This window comes from Psammomys obesus, unplaced genomic scaffold, assembly GCF_907164565.1.
Source record: "Psammomys obesus unplaced genomic scaffold, mPsaObe1.curated_primary_1811, whole genome shotgun sequence".
Classification (NCBI taxonomy): domain Eukaryota; kingdom Metazoa; phylum Chordata; class Mammalia; order Rodentia; family Muridae; genus Psammomys; species Psammomys obesus.
This window is the reverse complement of record NW_026596256.1, coordinates 10,698,033-10,706,215: the sequence shown is the minus strand read 5'-3', so window position 1 is coordinate 10,706,215 and position 8,183 is coordinate 10,698,033.

The following is an 8,183-nucleotide window of genomic DNA, read 5'->3' as shown; positions in this document are numbered from 1 at the left end:
CATCTGTCTATACTCTGTAAGCAGTATTCTATTTGGCACTTATACAGAAAACTACTTTGGTGTCCATTTATGTCACACTTGCCTCTCTGTTGCGACATTTCACTTGATGAACCGCCTCCAGAATAAACCTTGTTATTGTAACAGTTATTGTTACAATATTGTTATTGTAACACTTTCGTTCTTTTTGTAATAGCTAACTAACTCTCACTGTCTATATACTAGACTTTCTCTATCCACTCATCTGCTGAGTGACAACCAACAAGTATCTTGGTTTCTATGAATAGTATCAAAATAAACGTAGGCACACAGGTGCCCCTTCTCCAAATTCCTTTGGTTGGATATATACTCAGTTATTGAGTCACATGGTAGTTCTATTTTCTGTTTCTAAGGACTCCAACCCAAGTTTTGTTTATGGCGATGCTAATTTACATTCTTATGAACAGTAAAGGAGGGTCCATTTTTTATCTCACCTTCCCCAGCGTTCTTCATTTTAATTTTTTTCTTCCTGGTAATAGCCATTCCTAAGTTGTATATCCTTGTGACAAAGGCTTTCTCAAAAACTAAGCCTGAGTCCTCTAGAAGAGCAGCCAGTGTTCTTAACTGCTAAGTCCTCTCTCCAGTCCATAATATTTATGGACTGGAATTGTGGTGTCTGTAACACACCACAATTTTCTTCTGCTTAGGTTTCACTCCCTTTACATAAGCCTCATTTTCATTTAAATACTTTCATGGCATCTTTATTTTTGGTTCCTATGTTTTTAACCCGCAGCCACGGGAAAAGTGTATGTTAATGTTGTTTTGTGCTAGTTTTTTCGCATTGAAAATAGAAGATGTTCCTGATTTTATCCTTAGTTTCAAGAATTTATTAATATTTAAGCAAGTCTCAGTCAATTGTTTTTTTCTGAAGAATCCTGAGTACTACAAAGGAATCTACATTCCTTGTTGCAGCAGGGTTGTTGGGTAATGTTTATGGGAGCATTCATGAATGGGCTGGACCTCTTGCTGTCTCTCACTTGCTTTTCCTTTTGAATCTTTTAGCTTGTTGCTTCCATTTTATTAAGCTCATTTTTTTTTACTATCTTGTTTGACACTTGCTGTATCTTCCGTATGTATATGTTTGTATGTGCATGTGTGTGTGTGTGTGTGTGTGTGTGTGTGTGTGTGTACATGTGTGGGTTCATGTATGCAGGTTAGGGGTCATGTCTCCATGATTTGGATCTCAACAGTGTGAACGCCATAGACTGACACAAAATGTTGAATTATGTGAATTCACATATAGCAATTGAAATAGTCAAAATGTTTGAAGTAACAATCAAGCTTTAACATGTGGTAATGAGTAAAGAAAAAGTAGATGACCTTATTAATTTCTACCCTAAGTGACAATAGAATGACTATATTTTATCAAAATATCTGAGGAGACTTATTTAACTAAGGAATAACTTAAGTTAGGTGTTTACAATAATCACAGGACTATGAGCTTTGACTTGATTTTTTTTTTCTCCTAAGATTTTACAAGAAAACAAAGCAAAACTAGTGACTTAAAATAATATTCATTTAAAGTAAATTATCAGTTTTGACTAAACATATAAATCAAATTATAGGCAGGTAATACTATCTAATATTAATTAAAAACACTATACTCAAAGCTTAGGGCCACATATACAATATGTACAGAACTTTTATCCTGATTTCATAATTTCTTAGGAATATTAAATAATTTTAAAACAGCTTGGATAAGGTGTGCATATGAGTAGTGAGAAAACAATCCTGACATAATGGGAATCAAAGAAGAGTCCGTGGGAAAATGTGTGTGGGTGTTTATAGGCAACGTAGTCAGGTATTGTGAAGAAGATTTGCTCTACAGCTTGACATATTGGAGGAAAGAAAAGGAATCGGCTAGATCAAACATGAAAGATCTGCTTTGTCGTACAAAATACTACCTCAGTTTCTTTCTGACACCTTAAAATGCTCAAAGTAACTAGGATGTTTCTTAGAACATGTATCTGCTCCTGATCTTTTCAAAAACGCTGTTGGGAACGTGGCAGGCATAACAGAACTGAGAACCGACTAATTTTTTGTTGTTGTTCTTGGATTTATTTATTTATTATTATTATTTTCATTTTTTTATTAATTACACTTTATTCACTTTGTATCCCTCATAAGCCCCTCCCTTCTCCCCTCCCGATCCCATCCTCCCACCTCCTTCTTCACGCATGCCCCTCCCCATGTCCACTGATAGGGGAGGTCCTCCTCTCCTTCCTTCTGATCTTAGTCTATCAGATCTCATCAGGAGTGGCTGCATTGTATTTAAAGAGCAGGTCAGTTCTGCCTCTTTAGGCAGCCTTAGGCAATCTCATTTACTGCCTTTATCCTTTGGGTACTTGTTGGAAAGGCCACCCCTCCCAAGGTCAACTTCAAACTGAGAAATAGCAATCTAAATAAATGAATTGCTAACACAGGCATGAATCAACACACATAATCTCATAATTGGATTGAAACTCATTGCTCTGAGCTTCATTAACTATCTACATAGAAGTATATCCTCATATTTTACCACATTTTGTCTTACCCCCTAAAAGCTAAATGTGATTTAAGCTCATCTTTTGTCTAAGCAATTAATTCTTAGACAATTCTTAGACTGTGAAGCCTAAAGCTTGAAGAAAATAAGCAGAAATATATCAATAAGCTTCCTGATGCTTCGTCCTTTCCAAATGGTCAGATTTATACCTTGTATGCCCACAACGTATTCTCACAAGCTGTCCAGTGATTCCTAAGAGAGTAGTCCAGACAACACCCAATTTTAAGAGCATGCGTGGGATTCCCCTCAGTGTTAGGCTACTAGCTTTTGGGGGGTTTTCTCATCTGAATTAGATAAATTAGCAAAGAGAAGAGGTAACCCAGCAGGAGGACAAGGATCCCAAAAGCAGGCAAAAGAGTCAGAGACAACCCCTGCTTTCATAGCTAAGAGTCCCACAAAAAGAACAAGCGACACAACTGTAGCACATATGCAGAGGGCCTAGGTCAGACCATGCAGGTTCCCTAACTCTAGGTTCAATCTCTGGGAGCCCTTATGAGCCCTGGTGACTTGATTGTGTGGGTTTTCTTGTGGCATCCTCAACGCCTCTGGCTCCTATTGTTGTGCCTTCCCCTCTTGTGCAAGGTTCCCTAGCTCAGCCTAATGTTTGGCTGTTGGTCTCTGTATCTGTTCCCCTCAGTTGCTGGATGAAGCCCGTCTAATGACAATTAAGCTAGGCACCACTCAATGAGTGTAGCAGAATGTCACTATAAATCCCTTTATTGACTTATTATTATCATTTTACAATTGTGTTCGGTTCTATTCTAGGTCTCTAGTCTGTTCAGCCTCTGGTTCCTAGCCTTCCAGGCAGCGTCGGGGTGGGTTCCTCTCATGGCATGGGTCCCAAGCCGAACCGGTCATTATTGGTCACTCCCACGAGTTCTGTACCACTTTTACCACAGCACATTTTGTAGGCAGGACGTGTTGCAGGTTGAAGGTTTTGTGACTGGGGTGTTGTCCCAGCCCCTCCATTGAGAGTCTTGCCAGGTTGCAGGAGATGGCCAGTTTAGGCTCTGTATTGCTCATGCTAGGAGTCTTAGCTAGGTTCACCCTCGCAGATTTCTGGGAGTTTCCATTGCATTAGGTTTCTACCTTGCCCCCAAAATGCACCCAAAGTTTCAATTGTATTTTCCAGAACTCTCGTCCCTCATCCTCCCCGTGACTGATCCCTCCTGTTCCTGTCCCCACTCACCACCTGCAATATCTGTTCTATTTCCCCTTCCCAGGGATATCTGTGTTCCCTCCCCCACACCCGCCACCTAGAGACCTCCTGGTTGCTTAGCCTCTCTGGGTCTATAGATTTCACATGGTTATCCTTTACTTCACAACTAGAAAATGTGCTCACAATAAACTTATAAGTGAGTACATCTTGTTTGTCTTTCTGGATCTGGGTTACCTCACTCAGGATGATCTTTTCTAGTTCCATCTATTTGCTGTACATTTCATGATGTTATTATTTTTTTTTCTTAACTGAGTAAATGTTCTTTATCCATTCTTTGGTCAAGGGACATTTATGTTGGTTCTAATTTTTGTCTATTATAAACAAAGCTGCTATGAACATAGTGGAGCAAATGTCCTTGTGGTATGGTGAACCATCTTTTGAGTATATGCCTAGAAGTGGTATAGTTGTGTCTTGATGTAGATTGATTGCCAATTTTCTGAGAAACTGCCATATTGATTTTCAAAGTGGCTTTACAAGTTTACACTCTGACCAACAATGGAGGAGTGTTCCGCTTCCTCCACATCCTCACCAGCATGAGATGTCACTTGTGTTCCTAATGGCTAAGGATGTTGAACATTCTTTTAGGTGGTTCTTGGCCATTAGTGATTTTTCTGTTGAGAATTCTATGTTTAGATCTGTACTCCATTTTTAAATTGGATTATTTGGTTTGATGACATCTAGTTTCTTGAATTTCTACATATCGTGGAAATTAACCCTCTGTCAGATGTAGAGTTGGTAAAAATATTTTCCCCTTATATAGGCTGCCACATTGTTCTATTGACAATGCCCTTTGCATTACAGAAGTTTTTCAGTTTCAAAAACTCTCATTTATTAAGTATGAATCTTAGTACCTGCACAATTGTTCTGTTGAGGAAATTGTCTTCTGCACCAATGCATTCAAGGGTATTCCCCATTTTCTCTTCTATCTGGTTTCTCTTCTATCGGGTTTTATGTTGGGTAATAGACATGGATCTATTTGCATTCTTCTAAATGTCCACTTAGACCAGCACCATTTGATGAATATGCTTCCTTTTTTTTCCCCCTCTGTATGATTCTGGCTTCTTTATCTAAAATCAGGTATCTATAGGTGTGACAATTTATGTCTGAGTTCTCCAATCAATTCTGTTGATGAACCTGTCTGTTTTTATGTCAATACCATTTGTGGTTTTTATTACTGTTGCTCTGTAGTAGAGAGTTTGAAAGCAGGAATAGTGATACCGCTGGATTTTTTTTTAATTGTGTAGGAGTAGTTGAGTGATCCTACATTGTTGTTTTTTCATATGAAGTTAAGTATTGCTCTTTGAAGGTGTGAAAAGAATTTTGTTGGAATTTTAATGGAAATTGCCTTGAATCTGTAGATTGCTTTTGGTAAGATGCCCATTTTCCCTATTTTAATCCTACTAATCTATGAGCATGAGAGATCTTTCAGTCTTCTAATATCATATTCAATTTCTTAGTTCAGAGATTTAAAGTTCTTGTCATTCAGTCTTTCTCTAGCTTGGTTATATTTACTTCAATATATGTTATATTATTTATGGCTATTAGGAAGGATGTTATTTCTGTGATTTTTTTCTCAACCTGTTTATCATTTGTATATAGGAGGGATGATTTTTTTTTTTTCGAATTGATCTTGTATCCTGTCACTTTGCTGATGGTATTTATCTGATGTAGGAGTTTCTTAGCAGAATATTTGGAGGTTTCTTATGTATACCAGTATATCCTCTGCAAGTAGCAGTACTTTGTTTTCCTAATTTCTAATTTTTATCCTCTTGATCTCCTTTAGTTGTCTTATTACCCTAGCTAAAATTTCAAGTGCTATATTGAATAGATATAAAGAGAGTGAACAGCTTTGTCTTGTTCCTAATTTTAGTGGAATTGCTTTGAGTTTCTCTTTATTTATTTTGTTGGTTATAGGCTTGGTTATAGGCTTGCTGTAAACTGCCTTTATTTGTTTAGGTGTGTCCATCATATCTCCAATCTCTCCAAGACTTTCATCATTAAGGGGTGTTGGATTTTGTGAAAGGCTTTTCAGAATCCAATGCAATTATAATGTGTTTTGTTTTCTTACAGTTTATTTATAGTGGCTTAGAGTCACAGATTTTTGTATATTGAACCATACCTGCATCTCTGGAATGAAGCCTATTTGGTAATGGTAGATGATATTTTTATTGATTGGGTTTGAGTATTTTTGTAACAATGTTCATGCAAGAAATTGGCATGTAATTTTCTTTGTTGAGACTTTTGTGGTTTGGGCATCAAGATGATTGTGGCCTTCTAAAATGAATTTGGCAAAGTTCCTTCTGTTTCTAATTTGTAGAATAATGTCAAGAGTATTAGTATTAGCTCTTTGGAAGTCTGGTAGTATTCTGTGCTAAAACCATCTGGCACTTTTCTTTTTTTGGTTGGGAGACTTTAAATAACTGCTTCTATTGCCTTAGCTGCAATAGATCTATTTAAATTGTTTTTCTGATCATGATTTAACTTTGGTAAGTGATATCTCTCAAGAACATTGTTCATTTCTTTTCGATCTTTCAATTTTGTGGAGTACAGGTTTTTGAAACATGACCTAATGATTCTTTGGATTTCCCTGTTGTCTGTTGTTATGTCCCTGTTTTAGTTATGATTTTGTTAATTTGGATGTTGACTCTTTGCATTTTAGTTAGTTTGGCCAAGGGTTTATCTATCTTGTTGATTTCTGAAAGAAACAGCTCTTGGTTTCATTAATTCTTTTTGTATTGTCCTTTTTGTTTGTAATTCATTGATTTCTATTACTTCCATCTACTCCTCTTGCCTGTGGTTGCTTTGTATTTTCTCCCAGAGCTTTTAGGCATGTTGTTAAGTTGCTAGTGTGAGATCTCTCCAATTTCTCAGTGAAGGCACACATTGCTATGAGCTTGCCTCTTCACACTGTTTTCATTATGTCCTGTCTGTTTGGATGTGCTGTACATTCGTTTTCATTGAATTCTAGGAACACCTTAATTTCTTCCTTTATTTCTGCCTTGTCCTAGTAGTCATTCAGGAGAGAGTTGTTCGGTTTCCATGCATTCATAGGCTTTCTTGTTGCTTCTGTTGTTGTTGAAGTCAAGCTTCAATCAATGGTAGTTTATGGGGTAATTTCAAATTTCTTAAATCTGTTGAAACTTGCTTTCTGACCAAGTATGTGGTCAATTTTAGAGAAAGTTCTGTGAGGTGCTGAGAAGAAGGTATATTCTTTGGTTGTTTTTTTTTTTTTTTTTTTTTTTTTTTTTTTTTTTTTTTTTTTTTTTTGTTAGGGTGAAATGTTCTGTAGATAACTGTTAGGTCCATTTGAGTCATACTGTCTGTTAGCTCCATTATTTCTCTGTTCAATATTTGTCTCTATGATGTGTCCACTGGTGAGAGTAGGGTAGTGAATTTTACCACTATTAATGCATGGGTTTCAATGTGTGATTTAAGCTTTAATAATGTTTCTTTTACAAATGTGGTTGCCCTTGAATTTGGGGTAAATGTGTTAAGAATTGAAATATCATCTTTGTGGATTTTTTCTTTGTTTTATTTTGTTTGTATGTTCTTTTGTTTTTGTTTTGTTTTGTGTTTGATGAGTATGAAGTGTCCTTCCATACCTCTTGTGATTAATTTTGATTAAAAGTCTATTTTTTTAGATATTAAATTGTCTACAGCAGCTTGTTTCTTGGTTATATTTGCTTAGAAAATATTTTTCCAACCTTTTACTGTGAGGTAACATCTGTTTTGATGTTGAGATGTGTTTCTTGTATGCAGCAAAAAAATGGATCCCATTTTTGCATACATTCTGCTAACTTGTCTCCTTTTTTTTAATTGGGGAATTGTGTTTATTGATATTGAGACATATTAGTCACCAAATGATTTTTAATTGCTGTTATTTTGTTGTTGGTGGTGGTAGTGGTAGTGTGTGTATTTGTGTGTGTATCTACATTTTCCCCTTCCATTTCTTCCTCCAAGCATATTTTATTGTATACATTTACGAACTTCTCAAAGGTAAAGAAAAAAGTTTAAAAAGAATAAACTGACACACAGAAAACTGAAATGTCATAGTAAGAAATGTTGGAGCTAGGATCCGTATTTCTTAACTTTTAAGCTGTTGCTCTCAGACATGCTGTAGGAACATTTAGGAAAAATAAATTATGGATAGATGTCAGACTTTTGTGTATGCTTCTGAGTAAGAGATTTAAAAATAAATTCTAACTTGTAAAAAAAGAACTTTGAAATTAATTGTAGACACCTGTCAGTTTTGTTTGTTTCTTTGTTTGTTTTGTTTTGGTGTTTGGTTTGTTTTAGTCTGTCCCTTGCCCAAAAAGTTTACCCCTCTGTCTTTGGTGCTTACAGTGACATTTTTCCCTCTGTTATGTTTTGTTGCTCACCATCACA